General features: G+C 39.4%; 1 protein-coding gene across 8 annotated transcripts in view; it reads right to left on the bottom strand.

Annotated features, from left to right (window-relative positions):
* KCNN2 (potassium calcium-activated channel subfamily N member 2) overlaps positions 1–27,569 on the bottom strand; it is a 476,417-nt gene that overhangs the window by 429,520 nt on the left and 19,328 nt on the right. For 3 of the 8 annotated variants that reach the window (XR_014058369.1, XM_081505792.1, XM_081505793.1), the window contains exon 2: positions 13,198–13,260. The exons of 4 other annotated variants lie outside the window; for them this stretch is intronic. The gene's annotated coding sequence lies outside the window, so the exon portion shown is untranslated. Of the gene's footprint in view, positions 1–13,166; positions 13,261–27,569 lie in introns of all 8 variants that reach the window. One more of the 8 variants, XM_081505797.1, reaches the window with a different exon arrangement.

The following is a 27,569-nucleotide window of genomic DNA, read 5'->3' as shown; positions in this document are numbered from 1 at the left end:
GAGCAAAGCACTGCAATATGAAATGACATCTATAAATCTCTTATAATCTTGAGCTAAAAAGGGCAAAAATAGTAGAGTCCATTTTCTATCATTCCATTTATATTAAGTTCTAAAACAGACTCAAAAAAGGACAGAAATGGTATGGACCTAACAGAAGCAGAAGATATTAAGAAGAGGTGGCAAGAATACACAGAAGAGCTGTACAAAAAAGAGCTTCACGACCCAGATAATCACGATGGTGTCATCACTCACCTAGAGTCAGACATCTTGGAATGTGAAGTCAAGTGAGCCTTAGAAAGCATCACTACGAACAAAGCTAGTGGAGGTGATGAAATTCCATTTGAGCTATTTCAAATCCTGAAAGATGATGCTGTGAAAGAGCTGCACTCGATATTCGAGCAAATTTGGAAAACTCAGCAGTGGCCACAGGACTGGAAAAGGTCAGTTTTCATTCCAATCCCAAAGAAAGGCAAAGCCAAAGAATGCTCAAACTACTGCAAGTTTCACTCATCTCACATGCTAGTAAAGTAATGCTCAAAATTCTCCAAGCCAGGCTTCAGCAATACATGAACCATGAAATTCCAGATGTTCAAGCTGGTTTTAGAAAAGGCAGAGGAACCAGAGATCACATTACAAATATCCGCTGAATCATCGAAAAAGCAAGAGAGTTCCAGAAAGACATCTATTTCTGCTTTATTGACTATGCCAAAGCCTTTGACTGTGTGGATCACAACAAACTGTGGAAAATTCTGAAAGAGATGGGAATACCAGACCATCTGACCTGTCTCTTGAGAAACCTGGATGCAGGACAGGAAGCAACAGTTAGAACTGGACATGGAACAACAGACTGGTTCCAAATAGGAAAAGGAGTAGGTTAAGGCTGTATATTGTCACCCTGCTTATTTAACTTATATGCAGTGTACATCATGAGAAACGCTGGGCTGGAAGAAACACAAGCTGGAATCAAGATTGCTGGGAGAAATATCAATAACCTCAGATATGCAGATGATACCACCCTTATGGCAGAAAGTGAAGAAGAACTAAAGAGCCTCTTGATGAAAGTGAAAGAGGAGAGTGAAAAAGTTGGCTTAAAGCTCAACGTTCAGAAAACTAAGATCATGGTATCTGGTCCCATTACTTCATGGGAAATAGATGGGGAAACAGTGGAAACAGTGTCAGAAATCACTGCTGATGGTGATTGCAGCCATGAAAGACGCTTACTCCTTGGAAGGAAGGTTATGGCCAACCTAGATAGCATATTGAAAAGCAGAGACATTACTTTGCCAACAAAAGTCCATCTAGTCAAGGCTATGGTTTTTCCAGTGGTCATGTATGGATGTGAGAGTTGGACGGTGAAGAAAGCTGAGCACTGCAGAATTGATGCTTTTGAACTGTGGTGTTGGAGAAGACTCTTGAGAGTCCCTTGGACTGCAAAGAGATCCAGTCAATCCATCCTAAAGGAGATCAACCCTGGGTGTTCATTGGAAGGACTGATGTTGAAGCTGAAACTCCAATACTTTGGCCACCTCATGTGAAGAGTTGACTCATTGGAAAAGACCCTAATGGTGGGTAGGATTGGGGGCAGGAGGAGAAGGGGACAACAGAGGATGAGATAGATGGTTGGATGGCATCCCTGACTTGATGGACATGGATTTGGGTAAACTCCGGGAGTTGGTGATGGACAGGGAGGCCTGGCGTGCTGCAATTCACGGGGTCGCAAAGAGTCAGACACGACTGAGTGACTGAACTGAACCCAAAACAGACAAACCAATCTGTATTGATAGAAGTTCTTAGAATAGTGATTCCATTTATGGGGTTTGCTGACTGGAGGGAACAAGGAGGAGGCCCTTGGAGGTGTTAATATTCCTTTTCTTGACATGAGTCGTGGTGACATTGATTCTACATACATAAAAACATATTTTTTTGCAGTATTATTTTGCTTCAATTAAAACATATACCAGAAAACTGTACAAATCATCCCAGAAGCCAGATATATATGACTGATATGCTGTCAAATGCCTAGAATCTTGGCAGAATTTATGTTCCATTTTCGAACCAACACCTGAAACCCAGTATTTTACAGGAGGATGAATGATCAAACAACTGCTTCAGAGACAAGAAGTGCCATTAAAGCAATTTCCAACATCCCTACCTTGTCTCAGGAAGTTTGTGGCAAGTTACTGCATGAATAGAATAACTAAATACCAAATGACACAAATAGAAAATTACTCCTGTACTCAACAGTTATGCTATTAAGCTTAGAAATGATTATATTGTGACACAATTATCGCTGATTCAACTTATCTTTCTTACTATTGGTTATTTTGTGATAACTTAGCTCCGATTTTGAATCTTGACCATCAGACCACAGATGTTTTAAAGTAAAGGCCTAAAACATCATGGTTTTAAAGGTGTATTGTACTGAAAGGAACTAAGTAAATATTTTAAACTCAAACTTTTGAAATATTTACTTGATAAAATAAAAGAAAGTCTCAACCTTGGCTTTGTAGTCCTTGGAAATGGATTCTATTTCTGATTTTTATGTTGATTCCCTACATCTACCTTCACATATACACATAGAAATGGTGATTTATTTTTCCTTTTTTTTTCCTACCTGTCTATACCTTCCAAGTTGTATTTTCTCTACAAATTTGGTCTTTCTCTAGAGGCAACCATACCTCTAAGTCACATAAACTCGATGCTTTCTACAACACTGTGGTTCTAATTCTGGCAAGGCTACTAGCTGTACAGTGATGTTCTGGGACAGGAATGTAGAAAATAATTAGCTAGGCTTTATCAGGTGAGGCTTGCAGAGAGGAGCATTCACCTCAAATCTTCCTTTTCTTAATAAAATTGCTACTCTTTATTCATATATCAGCATCATTGGTCTTCACCTAAGTGTTACTGACATTAGGGCCTAATCATTTTAGAGGAAGATGTTAAAAACAGCAACCTCTAAATATGTCAGCAATGTAGTTTTTAAACCATGGTCCCCGGGCCATTGCCTCAAAACATCTGTGACACTAACTGTGAATTCAGTTCCTCCCAGGGCCATGGAGAGAAGCCCTGGGAACCTAAAACTCAACAAGTCCTCGGGCGATTCTTCTTATTGCCACTAAAGTTTGCGAATTACTTTTTGGGTCTTATTAGAGGTTTGTAATCACATAGCAGAAGGCCAAAACAGAATCTATTAATCAAGGTCTCCAGCTGCTGGTTTAGGCCCTTTATGAAGGCCTAGTTCCTCAACTGTGGTCTCCAAACCCTCAAAAGCAACATCACTGAAGAACTCGTAAGACACCACCCAGAGCTACTCAACCAGAACCTGTGGGGAACCTGTGGGCATGAGGTTCAGAAATGTGTCCTAACAGGCTTTATGGTATTTTGATACATACTAAGGTTTATGGACCACGGTCCTAAAAAATGGTCACAACTCCTTTATCTTCCACACATTTGTGAGCTATATGCCACTGTATTTGTGTGTTTCCCTGGCCAGAGGACACACTTTGGAAGGAAGGGCACAGGCACAAACAGCAAACAATGCCAGAAATGACTCTTGGCACTGAGTTTCCAAGTACCAATGATTCTTGGTACTTGGTAAAGAGTTTCATGGTACTGCTCTCAGAAATTTGCATATTTTACTCCTAACCCTGTAGAGATTGAGAGAGAAACTGTGCCTTGACCTTTAATCACCTGCTTATAAATTACTACAAAGTAAATACAATCGCTTTCCCAAGACTGTTATTTTTCTGTATTCTAGAGAAAGCTTAAGTTGATTCAAGAAAAAAATTACTTTTTTTCATTCTGAAGATTAAGTCTACATTTGACCTTCGGTGTTCTAGACTGCCCGTCCCTAAGAATTCATCCCTACATTTTTAGGAGGCAGAACAACAAAAGTAATGAAATGATTCCTTGAGACTGCAAACCTCTGTAACAGCTCCTTCTCGTTCTGGAGAAGAATTCATTGGCAACCGTACCTCTAAATCCACTCTTCTCCTGGACCCATGAGGATTGATATTATCACAAAAAGGATACAGAGGGATATACTCATGAATTTAGATGTTTCTGCTAGCCACTGTCCTAATTTATTATGCTCTTTTCCTTCTGGATTTAAAAATTGTTAAAATTTAAAATAAAATTTGTTTAAATTATTAAAATACAGAAAAGTACAAATAAAAGCACTATGACCTACAATCATTAACAATCTATCCTGTTATTCAATCAACTCGCTTTTTATAAACTAGAAACTAATGCATATAGAAAAAAAAAAAAAATAAAAGCACTGAAAAGTTTAAAATTAAAAGTCACTACTCTTTTCCTACAAACTCAGCCACTGTCAACAAATTAACATGTATAGTTTCAGAAAAAAATAACATACCTTTTGTTTATATAAGGGGAATCATATTATGTATATTCTTGGCAGACTATTTAAAACATATCACCAGTACCCTTAAAAGATATAGCACTTATCTAGTACAGAAGCAGACAGAACTTCAACTTTACAAACACTAGAAATGAAAAAGGAGACAGAACCAATAAAAGGGACTTAATAATAAGTATTTTAAAAAAATTTTCTATGCAATTCAATGTGAAATGGAAAAATTCTCAAAAACATATAACCTACCAAGACTGAATCAAGAACAAATAGAAAATTCAAATAGATCATTACTAGTAGAGACTAAATCAGTAGTCAAGAGCCTCCAACAAAGAAAAGCCTAGGACCACATGGTTTCACTGGTGAATTTTACCAAACATTTAAAGAAAACATCAATCCTTCTCAAACTCTTCACAAAAAAATCAAAGAGGAGGGAACACTCCCAAACACATTTTATGAGGTCAGAAAAGTACACAGTAGAAAACTACAGACCAATATCCCTGATGAATATAGACACAAAAATTCTCAATAAAATATTAGCAAACTGAATTCAGCAGCACGCTAAAAGGACCATTTACTATGATCAAAAATCCAACATTTACAATATAATCACTGTGATAAATCACATTAGCAAAATGAAAGAAAAGAACGGTATGATCATCTCAATGGACACAGAAAAAATATTTGACAAAATTCAACACCCATTATTAATAAAAACTCTTATACTAGGAATAGAATGAACATATCTCAACATAGTAAAGGCCATCTATGACAAACCCACAGCTAATGTTATGTTTAATGGTGACGCTGAAGGCTTTTCCTCTAAGATGAGAAACAAGATAAGGTTCTCACCACTCCTGTTCAATATAGTACTAGAAGTCCTAGCTAGAATAATCAGGCAAAAAAAAGTAATAAAAGACAACAAAATTTGAAAAGTAGTACTAAAATTGTCTCTATTTGCATGACATGATTTTATATATAAAAAAGTCTTAAAGACTCAACAACAAAATCCATTAGATCCAATCAATGAGTTCAGGAGACTTGTAGAATACAAAAATAATATGCAAAATTACCACAGTTTCTATCCAACTCTGAAAAGTTAAAAAAATATATTTCCCCCAAAATTAAAAATTGAACCTATTTACAATAGTATCAAAAACAATAAAATACTTTAAGAATAAATCTAACTAAAGAGGCGTAAGATGTCTACTTGGAAAATGTCAAGATAATAATGAAAGAATTCAAAGAAACAAATAGAAAAGTACCTCACATTCATGGATTGGAAGAATTAATATTGGTTAAAATGGTAATATTACCAAAGCCACGGGTAGATTCAATGCAATCCCTAACACAATTTCAATGGCTTTTTTTTTTTTTTAACAAAAGTAGACAAACACTTTTAAAACGGAAACACAAAAGACCCTGAATAGCCAATGAAGGGATCCAAAAATTAAAGTGAAATTGGTGCATTTATGGGAAAACAAGTTGAATTAAAAAGAATTACCCTAAAAGTTTGCAGACCCTGAATAGCCAATAAAGGGATCCAAAAATTAAAGTGAAATTGGTGCATTTATGGGAAAACAAGTTGAATTAAAAAGAATTACCCTAAAAGTTTGCCTGGACAGATTCTTTTCAATCATTAAGGAAAAGATAATTCTCATGTTAGGACTTCTCTGGTGACTCAGTGGTAAAGAACCCACCTGCTTTTGATTCCTGAGCTGAGAATATCCCCTGGAGAAGGAAATGGCAGCCCACTCCAGTATTCTTGCCTGGGAAATTCCATGGCCAGAGGAGCCTGGCAGGCTACAGTCCATGGGGTTGCAAAAGAGTTTGACAAGACTTAGCAACAATTCTCATGTTATGTCATGTGAATTACCAGATCACAGAAAAAGACAAATTATAAAGTAAGTATAATCGGTGTATGAGAATTTGGCAAATTCAAACAGAAACAAAAGTTATTTAAAAAAATCTAACGCATCCATATGCTGAAGGAATAAAAAACTAAGACCAATTAGGTTTTACTCAATGAATTACAAAGTGTTTTATTAATAGGACATTTATTATCACAGCTTATCATACAAACCCTACTAGACTAATCCCCAAGAAGGCAGGATCCAGAACCTTTAGAGTTCTTTTTTTTATCCCTATAAGCACATTTAGTGCCAAGCACAGTGCCTAGGACAAAACAGGATTTCAATAAATATTTCATAAAGTAGTGGATCAATCAATTACTTAAGAAGTTAATAATATTGTAAAGTAATTAGTCCCCAACTAAAATAAATAAATTTATAAAAAAAAAAAAAGAAGTTAATAAAAAAAATCAAAGGAGTTTTGATTTCAAAACTCAAAGGACAGTAAATGTCCTTTGATTTGATTTCAAATGTCCAAAGTTATTTGAAGAAATTCAACATCTAACCCTGATTCTGATTCTTTGAAAAAGAACATCTAAACCAAATCACCAGCAATATCACACTGAACAAAAGATTTCTGAACATATTTTTCTCATTCATGAGATCAAGTCAACAATAGCTATTAATATACATATATATAATCAATAGCTATTTATATATATATATCAACAATATATATAGAGAAGGCAATGGCACCCCACTCCAGTACTCTTGCCTGGACAATCCCATGGACGCAGGAGCCTGGTGGGCTGCAGTCCATGGGGTCACTGAGAGTCGGACATGACTGAGCGACTTCATCTTCACTTTTCACTTTCATGCATTGGAGAAGGCAATGGCAACCCACTCCAGTGTTCTTGCCTGGAGAATCCTAAGGACGGCAGAGCCTGATGGGCTGCCGTCTATAGGGTCGCACAGAGTCGGACACGACTGAAGCAACTTAGCAGCAGCAGTAACAATATATATATATCAACAATAGCTATTAATTATAAAGCATTTCTTGAATTAAGCCAAGAAAGAAGAGGTATAATATTGATAAGTAGGAGAAAATTATTTGCAAATAATTATTTGCAGTAATAATCATTACTTAATTATTTATCTAGATAATCTAAAAAATTGTTTTTAAAAAATCAAATGAAAAGGATTAGCAGTCATAGTAAACTATTGACACTAGAAACTAGAGGCCAGGTACATGGATATTCACTGAAAAATGCTTTCAATTTTTCAGTATGTTTGAAACATTTCATAGTAAAGTATTGGAAAAAAATATTAGACCTAATAATATATTTCAGCAGCAGATTAAGTTCAAAAGAAAATCACAGGTTGAACAACCACACTATAAACACAGTAACAACTTTGGAAAAATAAAAGATGATCATATTTGACTTAAAAAATATATAAAATCTCTGAGAATAACCATAACAAAAAAATAACACAACTAAAAGAAGATTTGAAAATTTTTATCCAACTCAGACAAAGGAACTAAAAATACCCTACCAAGAAAAACCAGTTGAGAACTGAGATTTACTTAGACATTCATGAACTTCCTTCAGGACTATCTTTAATTCCTGAAAATTTCACGAACATAACAAAAAAAAGAAAGCAACTATGATAAGCCATTAGCAACAAATTACCCCGGTATTCGGACAGCCAAATTGAGGTGAAATATATTTCATATTTTAAAATAAAGTTAGAAAATAATTTGATTAGATGAAAGCAGTATTACATAAACACCGTTATAAATGGGAACATAATTTATCTTGATTGTTTTTTTAAGACTCAAGATGGACTCATGTCATTTCATCAATGCAGTGTTGTTTGCCTTATAGACAATTTGTATCGACTGCTAACAGGAAGCATAGCAGAACAGAAGCAAAGAGGACCCTGTCAGAGAAAACGGTATGCTTTTGCTCTTAGCTTCTCTGTTTTGCCTTTAGCTTTTGCATAAGCAGGGATATCATATCCAGATCAAACACCTTTCAGTAATAATTATCTAAATTGCAGTTATATATATTGATGGAGACTTCAATAACCAGAACATCTCTGAAGATGAACTGTGAGCAATCAGTGGATTTTGTGGGTGTGCAAAGAGAAGAAGGACACAGCTGCTGTCCTCTGCAACCGACAAGCTCTGGTCTAGAATGATGAAAATCTGAGACTGCATTGTAGTGTAGCTGCCAGCAGAACACTTCCCAGGGTACACAACTGTACTTGTGATGAATAAATCCACTGTAACTTAAGATGTCCCTTAATGAACCAGAGGAGAAGACAGGGTAGGTGATACCACACAAGTTACTTCACCTTTTGCAGCCTCTAGTTTTTCTGTCCATTTCTTTGTTTCTGCAGCGGAACTATTTCTACTCCTCTAGCATTGTCTTTTGTCTTCAACTCCAGAGCTTGCAATTAGTTGGCCTGAACAATCTTCATTCATATCTTTCCTCTGCCTTTGCTTTCTTTAGCCTGTCATTTTCATACGGGTCTCAGGGTAGATGAAATATGTTCCTAGGAAACTTCCCGCATGCTCCAGACGCTCCTATGTTCTCCCACAGAAACGTGTCATATTGCCTTTATCAACTGTGCATTTGCCTCTTCGTATGTGGAATAAAGACCATCCCCCAAAAAAGAAATGCAAAAAAGCAAAATGGCTGTCTGAGGAGGCCTTACAAATAGCTGTGAAAAGAAGAGAAGCGAAAAGCGAAAGGGAAAAGGAAAGATATACCCATGTGAATGCAGAGTTTCAAAGAATAGCAAGGAGAGATAAGAAAGCCTTCCTCAGTGATCAATGCAAAGAAATAGAGGAAAGCAATAGAATGGGAAAGACTAGAGATCTCTTCAAGAAAATTAGAGATAACAAGGGAACATTTCATGCAAAAATGGGCTCAATAAAGGACAGAAATGGTAGGGACCTAACAGAAGCAGAAGATATTAAGAAGAGGTGGCAAAATACACAGAAGAACTGTACAAAAAAGATCTTCACAACCCAGATAATCACGATGGTGTGATTCCCTCACCTAGAACCAGATGTCCTGGAATGTGAAGTCAAGTGGGCCTTAGGAAGCATAACTACGAACAAAGCTAGTGGAGGTGATGGAATTTCAGTTGAGCTATTTCAAATCCTAAAAGATGATGTTGTGAAAGTGCTGCACTCAATATGCCAGCAAATTTGGAAAACTCAGCAGTGGCCACAGGACTGGAAAATGTCAGTTTTCATTCGAATCCCAAAGAAAGGCAATGCCAAAGAATGTTCAAACTACTGCACAATTGCACTCATCTCACACGCTAGTAAAGTAATGCTTAAAATTCTCCAAGCCAGGCTTCAGCAATACATGAACTGTGAACTTTCAGATGTTCAAGCTGGTTTTAGAAAAGGCAGAGGAACCAGAGATCAAATTGCCAACATCCATTGGATCATCGAAAAAGCAAGAGAGTTCCAGAAAAACATCTATTTCTGCTTTATTGACTATGCCAAAGCCTTTGACTATGTGGATCACAATAAATTGTGGAAAATTCTGAAAGAGATGGGAATATCAGAGCACCTGACCTGCCTCTTGAGAAATCTGTATGCAGGTCAGGAAGCAACAGTTAGAACTGGACATGGAACAACAGACTGGTTCCAAATAGGAAAAGGAGTATATCAAGGCTGTATATTGTCACCTTACTTACTTAACTTATATGCAGGAGTACATCATGAGAAACGCTGGGCTGGGGGAAGCACAAGCTGGAATCAAGATTGCGGGGAGAAATATCAATAACCTCAAATATGCAGATGACACCATCCTTATGGCAGAAAGTGAAGAGAAACTAAAAAGCCTCTTGATGAAAGTGAAAGAGGAGAGTGAAAAAGTTGGCTGAAAGCTCAACGTTCAGAAAACTAAGATCATGGCATCTGGTCCCATCACTTCATGGCAAATAGATGGGAAAATCACTGCAGATAGTGATTGCAGCCATGAAATTAAAAGACGCTTACTCCTTGGAAGGAAGGTTATGATCAAACTAGACAGCATATTGAAAAGCAGAGACATTACTGTGCCAATAAAGGTCATTCTAGTCAAGGCTATGGTTTTTCCAGTAGTCATGTATGGATGTGAGAGTTGGACTATAAAGAAAGCTGAGCACCGAAGAATTGATGCTTTTGAACTGTGGTGTTGGAGAGGACTCTTGAGAGTCCCTTGGACTACAAGGAGATCCGACCAGTCCATCCTAAAGGAGATCAGTCCTGGGTGTTCATTGGAAGGACTGATGTTGAAGCTGAAACTCCAATACTTTGGCCACCTGATGCGAAGAGCTGACTCATTGGAAAAGACCCTGATGCTGGGAAACATTGAGGGCAGGAGGAGAAGGGGAATGCAGAGGATGAGATGATTGGATGGCATCACTGACTCAATGGACATGGGTTTGGGTGGACTCTGGGAGTTGGTGATGGACAGAGAGACCTGGTGTGCTGCGGTTCATGGGTTGCAAAGAGTCGGACACGACTGAGCAACTGAACTGAACTGAACTGATGTGTATTGTCCTCTCTAGATGAGAAGTTTCAGAAGTCTAGGAATGTTTTGTCTTTTTCACTATTTTATCTCAAGGAACCAGGGTGTTGCAAACAAGTATGTTTTCACTTGTGTTTTGCAAACCACAGGTGGTATTGTTCCATAAACAGTCATATGAACAGTGACAGCTAGACACGTGTGGGAACAACCTGCCCCGTCTCCACTATACTCCTGTCATGCCAAAGTCTTAATATATATTTGTGGGATGAATGAATATTAAACCAAATTTTCCCTAAAATTCTTTCAATTCTAAAATTCTACAACTATTCATGACATTTACAAAATAGATCCCAGTATAAATTACAAAAACTGCCAAATTGTATCCACAAAACTTACACATACAAATAATACTCGGTTCAAAATTTATAGGTACATTTAATTTTACTGTACAATCACCTCCATCTCACCCCTCTAGGTCATCACAGATGAACTATTATTTTTTGAGTAAATTCAGTCCTTTGAAGAAAAGTCTAATCCATGGTAAAATTTCTTCAAGTCATTTATATTTTAATATAAATGAATTTGTCAAGTTGTGAAATATTCTAGCTAGGAGAGATATTAGTGAACTGATGGAAGATTTCAATTACGGAATTTTACCTGGCACATAAAATGCTTTGTGTATGATCTGACAATGGGCATAATGTCCGATTCAAGATTGGAATCAAATTCCTGCTTCTTGTTTCATGTCAGGTTCATGATACCACAGAAACTTTTTTCTTCTTTGAGAAGCCCTCCATAAGGAGGAGGTATGGCAGACTGAACAACGCCCTCCAAAGCTATGTGGACACTTGCTAATCCCTGGAACCTATGAATATTATCTTACATGGTATAAAGGAGCCTTGAAGTTATGATTAAAGACCTTGAGATGGTGAAATTATCCAAAGTGGGGCCAATGTAAATCACAAGGGTCCTTAAAAAGAGGGAGGCAGTAAAGTCAGAGAAGGCCCAGAAATAAAGCAGAGGATAAAAAAGCTGAATAGCTAAGGAATGAAGACGCGTCTAGAAACTGGAAAAGGCAAGAAAATGGATTCTCTAGATCATCTGGAAGTAATCAGGCTGCCATTAGTTAGGCTTCCTCACATAAGCTAGGCAGCTAGGCTGCCGTTGATTTGCTTGTATCTCTGTAAAATTTATTTTCGACTTCTGAACTGTAACATAATAAACTTGTGTTATTTTAAGTCCCTGAGCTTATGGTACTTTGTTACAGTAGCAAAAAAGAAACCAATATAGGAAGTTGGAGGAAGCCTAGGGCACTAGAGACCAATTAGCATAAAATTGCAGTCCATGGGTCGCAGAGTGTCGGACATGACTGAGCCACTGAACAACCGCCACCAGGGAGGTGGTGACAATTGACAAAGGTGACTCACTTGATAGATCTGGGTGGAGCTAGTGGCCAGACCCAGAGATTAAGGCAGAACAGAGGTTCTAATTAAAGAATTAGTATTCCAATACTTCAGGAGAAGGAAATGGCAACCCATTCCAGTACTCTTGCCTGGAAAATCCCATGGACAGAGGAGCCTGGTGGGCTGCAGTCCATGGGGTCGCTAAGAGTCGGACACGACTGAGCTATTTCCCTTTCACATTTCACTTTCATGCATTGGAGAAGGAAATGGCAACCCATTCCAGTATTCTCGCCTGGAGAATCCCAGGGACGGAGGAGCCTGGTGGGCTGCCATCTATGGGGTCGCACAGAGTTGGACACGACTGAAGCAACTTAGCAACAGCAGCAGCATTCTAATACTTGAAATGGATGGGAACTTTATCTGCTTTTTTATCTATGAGGCATGGATGAATGTTAAAGATACTTAAGTGACACTTGTGACTCAGAAACTACAGGACACAGTTTTCTAGCAGTGCTAATGAATTTTCACAGATAATGCAACACTCTTTGCTTTTATTTTCCCTTGAGATGCTAGAACTCATTTACAGGTCAGTTTGTAATCTGAACAGACTGAAATTGATTGGACTCTGTGGGGACCACCTGCCCAACCACAGCTACTTCTTGCCATGTGAAAACTAAGGTACACCAATGTTTAACTGGCAGTGTCAACTGGAGGGGGGCAGTTTTCTTAACAGTTTATTGCAGAAAGAATTTCTTACCAAGTATAAGCATTAAGGGTAGCACTAGGTCTACCCTTTACAACTGGAGAAGGAAATGGCAGCCCACTCCAGTATTCTTGCCTGGAGAATCCCATGGACAGAGGAGCCTGGCAGGGGGTTGCAGGGGGTCTCAAGAGTCGGACATGACTTAGCGACTAAACCACCACCACCACCCTTTAGAAGGAATACATTCAGGATCCCTTTGTAGCAAGAGATTTAAAAGCCAGAGCACAGAATCAGACAGACCTGTTTTCAAAATTGATGCTCATCTACTTACTAGCTGGGTAATGCTGGGCCAGTTAGTTGCAGTCACTTGGTCTCTCTGAGTCAGGTTCCTCACCTATAAAATGGAAATAACAGCAGAATCTGCTTCAATAGGGTTATGAAATGATTGGGATATTGTAGAGAAAATATTCTTGGCTCAGCTGCTATTATTTGGGGTTACCCTCTAAAGGATTAAAAATGAAGTTCTGTCTTTGAGCTGGTTTTCATTCAGCTTGGTTGGACCCCGAGAGTTTCTGTGGCAGAGTCTCTGGGGACTTCCTGCTGAAGAAGGATGAAACCTGCAGGGCTGTGGATCCCCCATCAACTCTCATTAGAGCTGACGCATGTTAGTCCAATAGGGAGGCTCAATAACCCTCCTGTGCATACAGTCGGGGAGAATTTCCCTCCCTGTTCCCGATGGCATCAAGCACACGCCCCCATCATATTCTCCTTCTCCTCCTATAGGTTTGTACCGAGTCCCAAACGGAAATCCCTGCGAGCGCTTCCTGGTATTTTTATTATTATTATTTGGCTGTGCCAGGTCTTAGTTGCAGCCCTGTGGGGTTCTAGTTTGCTGACCAGGGGTCAAACCCGGGTTCCCTGCACTGGGAGCACAGTGTCTTAAGTCACTTGACCACCAGGGAAGACCCTGCTTCCTGGCGTCTGTAACAGAAGCCTCAGCCCTCAGGAGAACCGGGAGTCAGGAGGGGCTGGGGAAGGACGGAGAGAAGGTCTATGGGAAAGAACAGAGTTTGGCAGTGTCAGGAGGGAGAGGGAGGCTGGCCTGAGGTTCCGTGGTACAGCACACGTGGAGAAAAGTGGAGAAGCTGAGGTCTGCATTCTGAGCAATACCCAGCGACAGCGAGGTGGGATAGGAATGATACCCCGTAGAGTGACCCCATGAGGTACGTGCTGTCACTGTACAAAAAGGGTGCAAGTGTTGGTCACTCAGTTGGTTCCGACTCTCTGCGACCCCATGGACTGTCACCCACCAGGCTCCTCCGTCCGTGGGATTTACCAGGCTAGAAGACCGGAGTGGGTAGCCATTCCGCTCTCCAGGGGATCTTTCCAACCCGGGGATGAAACCCAGGTCTCCTGCATTGTAGGCAGATTCTTTACCACTCTGAACCACCAGGGAAGCCAACTTGGTTACAAATTTATCAACTGGACAGTGCAAGCCCTTATTTTGATTTCACTGTGGAACACAACTTGAAACTCCAGACTGTGTTACCAAATCAGCTCAGGACCCAGTGTGCCCTGGTCAAAGTTGGTGTATCACTCTGTTTTGCGTCTTTTAACATCCAAACCATGGACAGGGAAAGGATACTGCCTTGATAATGTGTTAAGTACTTTAAATGCCTGACCTCATCTAAATGGGACAATGAGGCCTAAGAAAAAGGCAGTCTTGTTTTGTGATGGTTGAGATTCATGACCAAGATCATGAAACCTTGGGAGTTGCAGAGTCTGTTAGACTGCTAAGCTTGGCTCTCTGTCATTAAATTATGCTATTCCAGGTAGTGATCTCAGCCTGTGGACTCAGACCCAGGAGACTGTCAAGTTATGGCAAGGGGGTCTGAAAATCCATATGTGGGTTTTCCATAGATCAGATGCATACTAGGGCTTCCAAGGTGGCATAGTGGTAAAAGAATCTGCCTGCCAATGCAGGAGACATTGGTCTGATCCCTGAGTAGAGAAGATTCCCTGGAGAAGGAATGGCAACCCACAAATGGCAAGTGTTCTTGCTGGGAAAATCCCATGGACAGAGGAACCTGGCAGGCTACAATACATAGGATCACAAAGACTTGGACATGACTAAGTGATGACAATTCCCTTAGTCCAGAAACATTTTCAAATATATGTAGTGTTGATGTGCTTAATAAAAGACTCACTCACATAAATGCAGATTTAAATCACCTGTTTTAAGCACTATGTGGAAAGGATACAGAAGGTACAATACAGGGCCCAATTTTAAAGCCACGAAGTAAATATAAGCCCAGGAAATATTGGGGACATAAGGGTACAGATGAGCACAATATACAGGGAGAAGAACTAATCCTGGAGAAGAAAAGATAGGAGTTAAGCAAACCAAGCCCTAGAGGAAGTCTGCTGGACTAAGCAGAAAAATAAAGTAGAAGATGCAAGTAAGGAATTAAGGCCACATGGATGGTAGTTAAGGACATGACCTCTGGAAAAAATCAGAATTGTATCTCAGTTTTGCCACTAACTTTGTGACGCAGGGAAATAGAACATGTTAAATAGAACCTTTTAGGAGAGAATTTGTAATTCCATCATGTTGCTAAATCTGCTCCTGGATCCAGTGTACCTAGGTCTGTTTCACCTCCAAGTTACCTTCCTCTTATGAGATACAGAAATCTTTTGAGTACTAAGGGAGATAATATGTGTAAAGTATTCAGTACAGTGCCTGGAAAATCTTGCTCTAAGCCTTGTTGTGAGGTTTAAGTTAGATAAGGCGTAGTGCTGACACCTCACAAGTGGTCAGCAACATGCCAGTGATAACTAGGTCTCTGGCCAAGTTCTGCTTCCTCTCTCCCTGAGACCCAGTGATGCTTCGTTTCCAAGCCTGCCTGAAAACAACAGATGTAAATGGAAGAGTTATCTACATGTTAAGAGAGGGAAAAAAACAGCCACAAATCCTTCACCCCCTACTCCAGAAGAGAGTGTAAGAGGCACGTGTCACGCAGACTATACATAAAAGAAGATTCGAAGCAACAGCAAAGAACATATTAACAGCCATAAAAAGGAGCAATTAGTAGATAAGATTACAATATATAGGAAAATACATTAAAAAACAGAATGGAATTATTAAAAAGCAATGAGTACTCCACTGAGAGGTCATCCAGAAACAACAACCCCTCTAAGTGTCTAAGGAAATTGTTCCTATTAGGAGAAATGTGATTCAAAAGGCCAAACAGGAGTGTATGCAACAAATCTTAGAAAGATTTCAACCTTATAATGTTCAAAATAGTTTTCTATAAAGTTTTTGGTGCTTAAAGTGTTGCTTTAAAATTCACTTATGGAGCCATTTTTTCTCCAGCAAGCTGAATTGGGAAGTATTACTGTATTTAACCTTTAAAGAATCACATTACTTGTTCCTTTCCTTTTCTGATTGTTCACAAAATGTAGAGGTATTTTTCCTCAAGTCTCAGCCCATGTTTTTGCCATTTGGGCTCAGAGGGATGGCAGGGAACTGTCTAGGGACAGGCAGGCCAGTCAACACAAGTTGAAACAAACAAGGAGAATCTTTTCTTTTACCTTCACCAACCCACTCTGGGGTGCCTTCGGAAAGATTCTGCAATAGTGGAGACCCATTCTGAGATAAAATGGTCAGCACAGATGGATCGGATCAGAATCAGATTTCAAATGACTCAAGCCTGGTAGATGTGGTTTGTTAGATAATCTCTTCTGAGGGGAAGACCAGGAGCATAGCAATCTGGTCATAAGGGGGCAGGACAGGCAAAGAGTGTCAGTAGAGCCATGCAATCACACAGACATCATCCCTCAAGCAGAAGAGCTTATATAATATAGCCAGATCAGCAAAACTTCTTTAGGGAAAAAAATGATCAGCCACGCACAAACAAAAAAACAACCACGATATTTATTACTAAGCAACGTGGCAATGGGCAGACAGAATGATTAGTTGAAATGAGAATAAGCTTTATCAAGTTTCCCCACTATATGTAGTGGGGAAACTATATATGTATATGGGTCACTTAACCTCACAGAGCCTCAGTTTTTCATCTGTGAAATGTGGCAAAAGTAATTGCAATAGGGAAAATGCTTTAGGTTGCAAATGAAAAAATCTACTGTCATGAACTAAATCGTTGTATCCCCTGCCCACAGATTCATATGTTGAAACCCTACTCTCCACTGTGATGGCATTAGAAAGTGACCCTTTGGTCTAGATGAGGACATAAGGGTGAATCCCTCATGTATCACATCAGTGCCCTTATAAGACTCATCAGAGCTTACTTCTTCTCTCTGCTGTATGAGAATACAGGAGAAGTCAACAGTCTACAGCCTGGAAGTGGGTTGTCACCAGAACTCAACCATACCAACATCCTGATTTCCAGTCTCCAGAACTCTGAGAAATAGATTTCTGTTGTTTATAAGCCACCCAGTCTATGGTACTTTGTTATAGAAGCTCGAATGAACTAAGTAAGGGGAAAATCATCTTAAACTACCTTAAGAAAAAAGGCATTTATTAGCTCATGAAACACGCTCAATTGTGGCTGGACCTAGGGTTCAATCCATTGAGTTCAATCTTTTTATTTCATCTGTTCTCATCTCAAAGTTAACTCCAATTCTCTCCTATTCTAGACAACTTGGATTTTCAAAGCATCTCATATTCATATTGATCTAGTAACAAGAGCCCAAAAGCTAGAAGACGTTTTCTCTATTTTCATTTCAGCAGCAAAGTGCCAGGGAGAGCTCACATAAGGCTCCATAAACCACACACAATTTCTCAATCAGCCACTGTGAATAGGAAGGTGCAGGTGGCAATCCTGACTGACCAGACACTGTAGCTAGGGAACAGCTACAGACAGAACTATGATTAACAGCCTTACTTGGAACCATGTTAGCAGAGCAGGCATTTCCCTAAGGAAGCTGGAAGATGGTTATTGGTATCAGAAGACAGGAAATTGGAAAAACTGCTGAGCAGAGAATACCATAAGTATCATGAACTTCTACACTCTCTTTCTCAGAGTAGGTAATAAGAGGACTAAAATAATGTGAAAAATATTTTTCAATCTATAAAGCTCTATTCAAATGTCCTTACTCAATTTGTGTTTGTATCCCCTCAAATTTCAGAACTGTAAAGTCATACTATTGTGAGACTTTATTTGGATTTTGTCACAGTGCCGGACTATGAAGATTGGCAGCTGGTTCTCAATTGATCATAAGATTTGAGGTCTAAAGTATCACAATGCTAGTTCCAGTCTAAGGGAAGAATTCCTTCTGAGAGAAAGCTGAAAAAGAATAAGATAAATTATAGCCTTTATTTACTTAAGAAATTTAATAAGAGGAGGCAACCTGTACAGTGATGGTTACAGATGCAGTCTTTCCTATAGGATACATGAAGCTGAGAAGATTTTATCCAGCCTTCCAATTTTAGATAATTAACCATGCCGGTTCTCTGCAAAGCAATAGAACCAGTTCTCCTCCTTAGGTTATACATGTACAGATACATTTTTTTTTCCTGGGAATTTTAGCTCATTGTTGTGATATCTGGGTATGCCTTAGAAGAAAACTTAAGAGAATCAAAGTATCCTGATATTTTTTTCTCACTCTTAACAGTTTTACAGTGGTTGATAAGCCTTAAGATTTTCCTGAATTTTTATTTGTCAATTTATATAGCATTACAAGATATACCACACCTCTCAGATTTTAGATCATTGAAAATCTATGAAATTGCCTTTTTTCTAAATACATGAAAAGGTACCTGAAGTGACAAGACAGCATAGTTTACATTCCAAAATACTGATTCAAGCCCTTTAGTTTTTCCTGAGACCCAACCATGAGAATGAATATTCAATCTCCAATCTCAAAAAGAAAATACTATAAAACAATAAAATTATTAAGAAAAAATTAAAGAAACACATTATATCCCTTATTTGTACTTCAAATATGGAAGCAGAGGACTGAAAAATTCCAGAAGTTCTCTCAAACAAGTTCTTCAAGTACTCTACTATCTAAAGACAGTGGTTTAACACATATTATGCCCAAGTAAGCACAAGCTAGTATCAATAATTATTTTGAGAGGTTTCAATAATACTTTTTCAGCAACTAGTGGAATAAAAGATAAAATTTAGTAAGATGCTGCTGCTGCTAAGTCGCTTCAGTCGTGTCCGACTCTGTGCGACCCCATAGACAGCAGCCCACCAGGCTCCCCTGTCCCTGGGATTCTCCAGGCAAGAATACTGGAGTGGGTTGCCATTGCCTTCTCCAAGTAAGATGCAGAAGATTAAAAAAAAAAAAAAAAAAAAAACACTAACAACTCCAAGTAAGATGCAGAAGATTAAAAAAAAACACTATCAACCAACTAACTTAAAGACATTTATAGAACAATCTACTCAAGAACTGCAAAATAAAATTATTTTCAAGTGCACTTGGAATATTTACAAAGTTTGATCACATGCTGGGTTATAAAACATGTCTGAAATTTAAAAGGATTGAAATTTTATAGGGTGTATTCTCTTATACAACAGAATTTAACCAGAAATCAATTTTTTAAATCTAGGATTACAATAAAATTGAAGATACAAGGTTAATATACAAGAGTGAATTGCTTTTCTATATATTCCAGCAATAAGAAATTTGGGATTTGAAATTAAAAACATAATACCACTTATAATAGGAATTCCCATAAATGAAATACATAAGTCTGGTAAAATATGTGCATGATCTCTATGGAAAAAACTTCAGAACTCCAATGAAAAGCAATTTTAAAAGATCTATATAAATGGAGAGAGATTTCATTTGGAAGGATTTGAAGATTTGTTATTGTCAACATGTCAGCTCTTCCCAACTTGACCTATAGATTCAACACAATTCCAATCAAAATCTCAGCAATTTATTTGGTAGAAATCAATAAACTGATTGTAAGGTTTATGGAAAAGGAAAAAGACCCATAACAGCCAACACAATACTGAAGAGAAAGAACAAAGCTGAAGAACAGACACAAGTGACTTCAGGACCTACTATAAAGCAACATTAATCAAGACAGCATGATATTGGATGAAAACAGACACATTTGTCATGGAATAGAATAGAAAGCCCAGAAATACATCCACACAAAGTCAGCTGATGGTTGACAAATGTGCGAAGGCAATTCAATAGAGAAAGCATAGTATTTTCAACAAATGGTGCCAGAACAATTTGATACTCACATGCAAACAAAAAAAAAACCTCTAGACACAGACTCTATAGCTTTCACAAAAATTAACTCAAAATGGATTGCAGACTTCAATGTAAAACACAAAATTAGAAAATTTCTGAAAATATAATCTAACAGAAAACCTAGAGGAGCTTATAAGTGAAGTCGCTCAGTCATATCCGACTCTTTGCGATCCCACGGACTGTAGCCTACCAGGCTTGTAGGTCCATAGGATTTGCCAGGCAAGAGTATCTGAGTAGGTTGTCATTTCCTTCTCCAGGGGATCTTCCCAACCCAGAGATCAAACCCAGGTCTCCAGAATTGCAGGCAGATGCTTTACCCTCTGAGCCACCAGGGAAGCCTTAGATGAGCTTAGGTTTCATAATTTTTAGAAAAATACCTAACGTAAGATACATGACAGAAAAAAAAAACTGGTTAAGTAGGGCCTAATAAAAGCTAAAATTTTCTGCTCTATTAATAATATTTTTAAGAGAATATAAAGCTAAGCCACAGACTCAGAGAAAATATTTGCAAAATGTATCTCATAAAGGATCTGTACCTACAGTATACAAAGACTCTTAAAACTTAATAAGGGGAAAACCCCCAAAATTTGAAAATAAGCAAAAGATAAAAACAATTCAAAGAAGATATACAGATGGAAAATAAACATATGAAGCTCCACATCATGTCACTGCTGCTGCTGCTAAGTCACTTCAGTCATGTCTGACTCTGTGCGACCCCACAGATGGCAGCCCACCAGGCTCCTCTGTCCCTGGGATTCTCCAGGCAAGAACACTGGAGTGGGTTGCCATGTCCTTCTGCATCTCATGTCACTAAGGAATTGCAAATCAAAGCAACAATGAAATACCACTACATACCTCTAAGAGTGGCTAAAATGAAAAACTGACAAAACAAGGATGTGGAGCAAAAATAATTCTCATTCATTGCTGGTGAGAATGCAAAATGAGAGCCACTCTGGAAGACAGTTTTAATGTGTGGGTGTTTTCCCCAAAACGAAGCATAGTCTTATTATAAAGTAGAAATAAACAACTTAACAGAGAGAGTTTGGCCTCACCCAGAAGCTTAGTGAGTGGGTGCCTCTGCAAAGGTTTTTACACAGGCAGTTAGGTGTTTGCTTATATTTGAAGCTGGGGGTAGTTACGGAAGTGTGATTATACTCGGGCTACAAAAATCAAGTCCTAATCCAAACCTCACAATGCAAAGGGAACTTTCATGTAAATTTCTGATGCCAGACCATAAGACTGATAGACATATGCCAAAAAAATAACATATCCTTTCTTGCTAATAATTCTGACAAATACCTCCTCTGCATGTGATATGAGCAGTTTCCCTGCTGGCAGTGGTAACATAGAACGAGGCATCAAGTCCCAATTCCTGATTTGAAGTTCCAAACCCCTGGCAACAGAGCTAGACTCCACATTTTCTTGTCCACGCCTCAGCTACAACAGAAAGCAAGCCACTTTCTGAAGATTCCTCTAGGCCTCCAAACACTCTTCTAGAAAAGATATATCCATCTTCATCTTTGAGCAGCCTGTGAGGCTCAACTACCTTTTCTTCCATAAAATCTTATCCCCATGGGAACTGATCTCTTTCCATTTGCTCGTCAGAGAAAGCTGCACAATCGTCTGATGCCCGGCTCATCATGTGTCCTTATCAGGGTGAGGGGCATGGGGAAAGGAGCCTGGATTGTCCTTTCTTCTTAGACATTCCTACTTTCTTACTATTCCCAGCCTCAAATATACCCAACCCCCTAAGATCCTGTCTCTTGTCTTCCTAGTGACTAGCTCAGTCATAACCCCAATTAGGAACTGAATAAACACCAAATACATGTTAATTCACGTATGCAAAGGAATATCAAGCCAAGAAACAAAAGTTCTACTAGCTCACATGTCACCAGGACAGGGATGAGTCAGCCCCCAGTCTCAATTCACCACCAAGGTCACTGCTTTGTGGGGCCCGTGTGCTCCATATTCTAATTTACCTTAAATCATCAATGTGATTCTCAATTTGGATTTCCAATTTAAAGCGAGACCCTTAAGGTATTTTCCATTATTTTTTAAAATCCGTTTTAATCACTTTTTAATACCCACCAGAAGCTTGAAAGTGAAATGTTATGACTAGACTGCCCTCATTTTCCTTGTGCTACACCCACACAATGAATGGTCTCCAGATCTGTACTGTAAATGGATAGATCATTTTCCTCATATTTCTTTTCCTTACTGGAAGCAGCATTATTAAACCAACATCAGAGATAAAAGAACATACCCAGAAAGAAAGGCTTGGGAATGTTTTAAAAATACATCGAAGACAAATCCGTCTGCCTCAGCAAGTGATGTCTCTCCTGATCTCCACGTCTGATGGCAGAGTGGCTAGTGGGAAGGGCAGCAGGCCTCCGCCAGCCCCTGCTCTGATCCTTGGTCACAGGGAGGCCTCCTGCTGGCTGGAGGAAAGTCGAGTTTCCCCATTTTCACACCCCCTGCTTTATGGCTGGCAGCGCTTTATGGATGATGCCTCAACATGACGGCCCGCCTGCCCCGGTGCTGGGCGGGCTTGAGGCCTTCCGGAGAACACGGATGTGTGCCCTACCCCCACGGTTACAGCCCCCGCTGCTCCGTCCTGAGCTTTGCACACAACAGCCAATCTCAGTGAGCTTAGTGAAGGTCAAGGGGAAAGGGATGCTCCAAAGGGGCCACCTGTCACCTGAACAGAGAAAAGCTGTGGGGCCTCGGGGTCCAAGGTGGGGATGACCCTGGGATGCGAACACCCTCGCACGTATAGTGTCTTGCATCCTACAAGCCCTGCTATCGCTACGGTACAGCAGGGCCCCCACAATACAGGATCCAGTCTGGCAACTGTGGCTGTCGGCACCCCAGACCTCTCTCTGCTGTACCGAGCCTCACCCTAAAGTGAGGTCTGAGTAATGCGGGGGTGCTTCTGGGGTCCCCCATGTGGACCAAGTGTGCTCCATTGTGCAACCAGTGTCTGCACTAAGGCAGACCCCGCACGTAGAGGCGTAAGTTCCCACAGAGCTCACCTCTCCAACTGCCTGCCACCCTGACTGGGGAAGACGTTCAGGCCTCCAAACACCACCAGGAATGCCTAAGTTGTAGCTCCATCTCCAAAGTACTTCTCAAATGCAACAGTCACTTAAGCAGGATGACACAAACTTTAAAGGGAAAATGGGCACTTATCTCACACTACAATCAAATTATTTCCTAGGGATAATTCAGCATACCCCAGATATTTTATTTACCATCTTTGTTAAGTTTTCCCCAGACCTACATTCCTCTTTTGGAAGATTTTAAATGACGTAAGAAAAGCAAACCTGATGAGATCGAAATGGAAATAATCCCTAGATTTGGAATGAGAAGACTTCTGTTTCGGCCCCAGATCTGGCACTCATACGTCATGGGCCCCTGGGCCAGTGACAAAGCTCTCTGTGCAAGGATCCTCTTTTATAAAAGGAAAGGTTGGAACAATCTCTGAGGTGCCTCCAGCTCTCAAATGCTATCTCCCCTGATTTTGATCTAATTATCCCTCTACCTTTGCCCTAATTATGAAACAGCAGAGGTCCCAAAATGAGGTGGCCTGCACATTACAGTGTGGATCTCTCTGGGAGATGCCAGCAGGGCTCGCATTTCCAGTGTCACCAGCAGAAGAGCCGCCCCTCCGGGGACTGACCACCACACCCAAGACTCCAGCACCAAAGGAACCATGACTCAGAGAGGAGGAGCACAGATGAGTCACGGTGGTCAAGAGTTTATACCTCAAAGAACATTAGCAGTATCCACTGGGGACCCCCAGGACTAGTGAGGAGGAATTTAAGAAAGGGTGGAATGTCCACACAGCAGGACCTGAGTGCATTAGTTATCTATCGCTGCGTAACAAATCATTCCCACCTGAGTCACTGAAAACAACTATTTACCAAGCTCATGAGGTAGGCGAGCGTGGCAGGATGCTTCTGCTGCTTGTCTCACATGGGCTCAATCGTGCACCCATGGGGAGCTGAGCGGCTCTACTTCCGCTGCCAGCTGTGCTGTGTGTCCTGTCCTCACCCACTAGGGGGGTCCAGGCTTCCTCACATGGGGAACCCAGCACCGCAAAGCACAAGCCCAGTAGGCAAGCAGCTTTCAAGACTCTTCTTGAGGCATATGTGCTAATGCCCCACTGGCTAAAGTCAGTCACATGGCCAACCCAGACTGAAGGGGTTAAGGACAAGGACTCCATCTGTTGATGACAGGACTGCTAATATCACGTTCTATGTGTATGAGTGAAAAGAGAGAAAGGATTTGGGCCCATTCACACAACCTACCATAAAGAGAAATACAGATTTGTGCCCGTTAATGTGACCTTGGGCTTCTCTTGTGGCTCAGCTGGTAAAGAATCCATCTGCAATGTGACTTTATATATAATGTGACCTTATTTTTACTTCCAAATTCATATTGCCAAGTAAATAAGTGAAATTACCCTTGAATTTTACTCAACAGCACATTTTACAGTAAAATTTCAATAAATGAAATTGGTGAGCCTGCAGATCAAAGAGAAACTTGGAGAATTTTTTGTTTTTTTTGGCAAATTGTCAGTCTAGCTTAACATTTGGGACTCCATCTAAAGTTATATGTGAAAATGCAAACGTACAGAATTCCTCATGGATGGCTTGCTTCTGTATCTCATATTATCCTTGGCCTTCCAAAATCCAACCCTCTGAGCTCATGCCCTCAGGCAAGTCCCTCAATGACATCTTTAAGAAATTCATGAGTAATCACAGCCATTTAGAATTTTTAAATCTCTGAAGTACATGACTAGGTAATGTATACTACTTTTTCCAGTCTCCAATCTGTGTTTGGCAATTAAACTGAGCATTGTTACAGTTTCATGACAGTAACTCATTTAATGTCTATTTCATACCAATTAACTATGTACTAGACACTGTGCTAAGGGTTTAGATATAATAGAGACAGGAAGGAAGAAGGAAGGCAGAGAAGAAATAAATTGGCCTTGTTGTATCTTGGGGTTCAGTGGGATGCAAACCAGTGACTTTTGCAAGGAACACAGTTGAAGAACTTCAATTCATTTTCAAAATTAAAGTGAATTTTGCATTTTAAACAACCTCCAATGGATCATTTTAAATTTTCATAAAGTCTGGCTCCTCTGACGGTTTAAAAGTGACTTGTCATTGTTAAATTGTCACCAAGTTCCTTTTAATTCTGACAGTGTCCTCAAGCTCCTTCTGAAGGTATTAATTTCTTTGGGCAGTTGAAAAAACTTCTGAGTCAATTTCATCTTACACAGAACCAGTCTCCCACTTAGAGAATACTTCAAAGGAAGCTTGCTGGACTAGAGCACAGGACCAGGGCTGCGTGAAGAGGGGCTGACGACAGGCGTCAGCGTCACTGCCTCCAACACTTTTCTTTAAAAACCCACAAAGGCTGGTTCTCAACAAATTTCAAACAAGAAAATCCCACTTCTGGCCTCTGATCCATTTACACTTTCAAATGTTCTTCTTGATGTTTTCCTCTCTATTTTAACTGTATCAATTGATAGGCTACCTTAAACATCCTCCCTTTCCTTCTCTCTCTCTCATATACCACAGCCTTTAAAATTCATGAGAGATTAACTCTGTTGATGAAATTTTAGATAATACAGAAGGAGATGCCTGGTCTCAAGACAGGTCCCATCACTCAGAAGCCCAGAGCACATCAGTTTTACCTAGCTTTGCTAATAAGTTTAAAGTTCCTACATTTTCCAAGGAAGACATAAAGACAGCCAACAGGTACATGAAAAGATGCTCAACATCACTAACCATCAGGGAAATGCAAATCAAAGCTACAGTAACATATCACCTCACACCTGCCAGAATGGCTAATATCAAAAAGACAACAAATAGCAAGTGCTGGTGAGGATATGGAGAAAAGGGAACCCTGTGTACTGTTGGTGGAAATCTAAGTTGATGCAACCTCTATGGAAAATAGTGTAGATGTTCCCCCAAAAGTTAAAAACATAACTGCTATATGATATAGCAATTCCACTTCTGGATATTTATCAGAAGGAAATGACAACACTACTGTGAAAAGATCTGGGCAGCCCCATGTTCACTGCAGCATCATGTACAATAGGTAAGATATAAGCACAACTTGAGTGTCCATCAATGGATGAATGGATAAAGAAAATGTACAGTGGAATATTATTCAGCCATAAAAAAGAAAGAAATCTTGCCATTTGTGACAACACTAATGGACTTTAGGGCATTATGCTCAGTGAGGCAGGTCAGAGAAAGACAAACAGGATATGATCTCACTTATATAAAATCTAAAAAAATAGTTTAAAACAAACACCAAATTTATAGAAGCAAGAACAGATTGGTGGCTTCCAGAGGCAGGAAGTGTGGTGGGTGAAACAGATGAAGGGGGTAAAAGGTACAAACTTCCTGTTAAAAAATAAATAAGTCATGGGATACAATGTACAGCATGGTGACTAAAGTTAGTAATGCTTCATTGGATACTTGGAAGTTGACAAGAGAGTGAAAGTTTTTATTTATCACAAGAAAAAAACTGTCACTGTGAGGTGACCAATGTTAACTAGACTTATCACGGTGATCATTTCACTATATGTAAACAAATATCAAATCGTTATGATGTACACCTGAAACCAACATAATGTTCTATGTCAATTAAAGCTCAATAAAAATTCCTTCCTTAGATCCCCACAGAAAACTGAGGAAATCACTGAGGAAAAATCACTTAAGAAATTTTTTTAAATACATATTTTTTCCTCAAAGAACAGTAAGTAGAAATCCTAATAAAATCCAGGCAAAATTCTGAAAGTTGATGGTATTATCCTTAAAATGCCACCCTGAGAAACTTGAAAGAAAAACAATTCCCTCCTACCATAAGAATATATTCAAATCAAATCCTACATTATACTGTACAAAGGGAAGAACTAATTTGTCTGATTTCGTGACTGTTTACTGAGGCAAGTATTAATTGTTGATTATTTTCCATCACTGAAGTGAATACTCAATAATGTTTTCTTTCATCCTGAAATAGCTTTATCTGTATGTACTAGTTATCAAGATCCTAGTTATAAAAAGTTATTGAACATCTACTTTGGGTCAGGCACTGTGCCAGAAAATAGGAACACAATGCTGAACAGACCTTAGCTCACGGGATCTCAAAGACAAATATAAGGAGTGAACAGTCTTACATGTGATGTTCAGCTGACACATGTCTATTTTCTACAGACGAGACAGTGGCGATGGAAAGGTAAGGGTGAGCAGAAGCTTTAGATTTGGAGTGTTATCAGCTTTGTGGGACTGGAAATGGTAAGGCTGTCTTGAATCCAAACTGAATCAGGTTCTAAAAACAGGTTATTGTAGCAGTAAGTTATAACAGCAGTAATACTAACGAGGAGCCATCAATGAAGTCTATGCTAGTTGAACTATCAGGATAAAGCCTGCAATGAAGATTTAT

The sequence above is a fragment of the Giraffa tippelskirchi genome, chromosome 7, assembly GCF_054371585.1.
Source record: "Giraffa tippelskirchi isolate mGirTip1 chromosome 7, T2T-mGirTip1v1.2.pri, whole genome shotgun sequence".
Taxonomy (NCBI): Eukaryota; Metazoa; Chordata; class Mammalia; order Artiodactyla; family Giraffidae; genus Giraffa; species Giraffa tippelskirchi.
The sequence above is the reverse complement of the archived record's forward strand: the minus strand, read 5'-3'. Positions and strand labels throughout refer to the sequence as shown.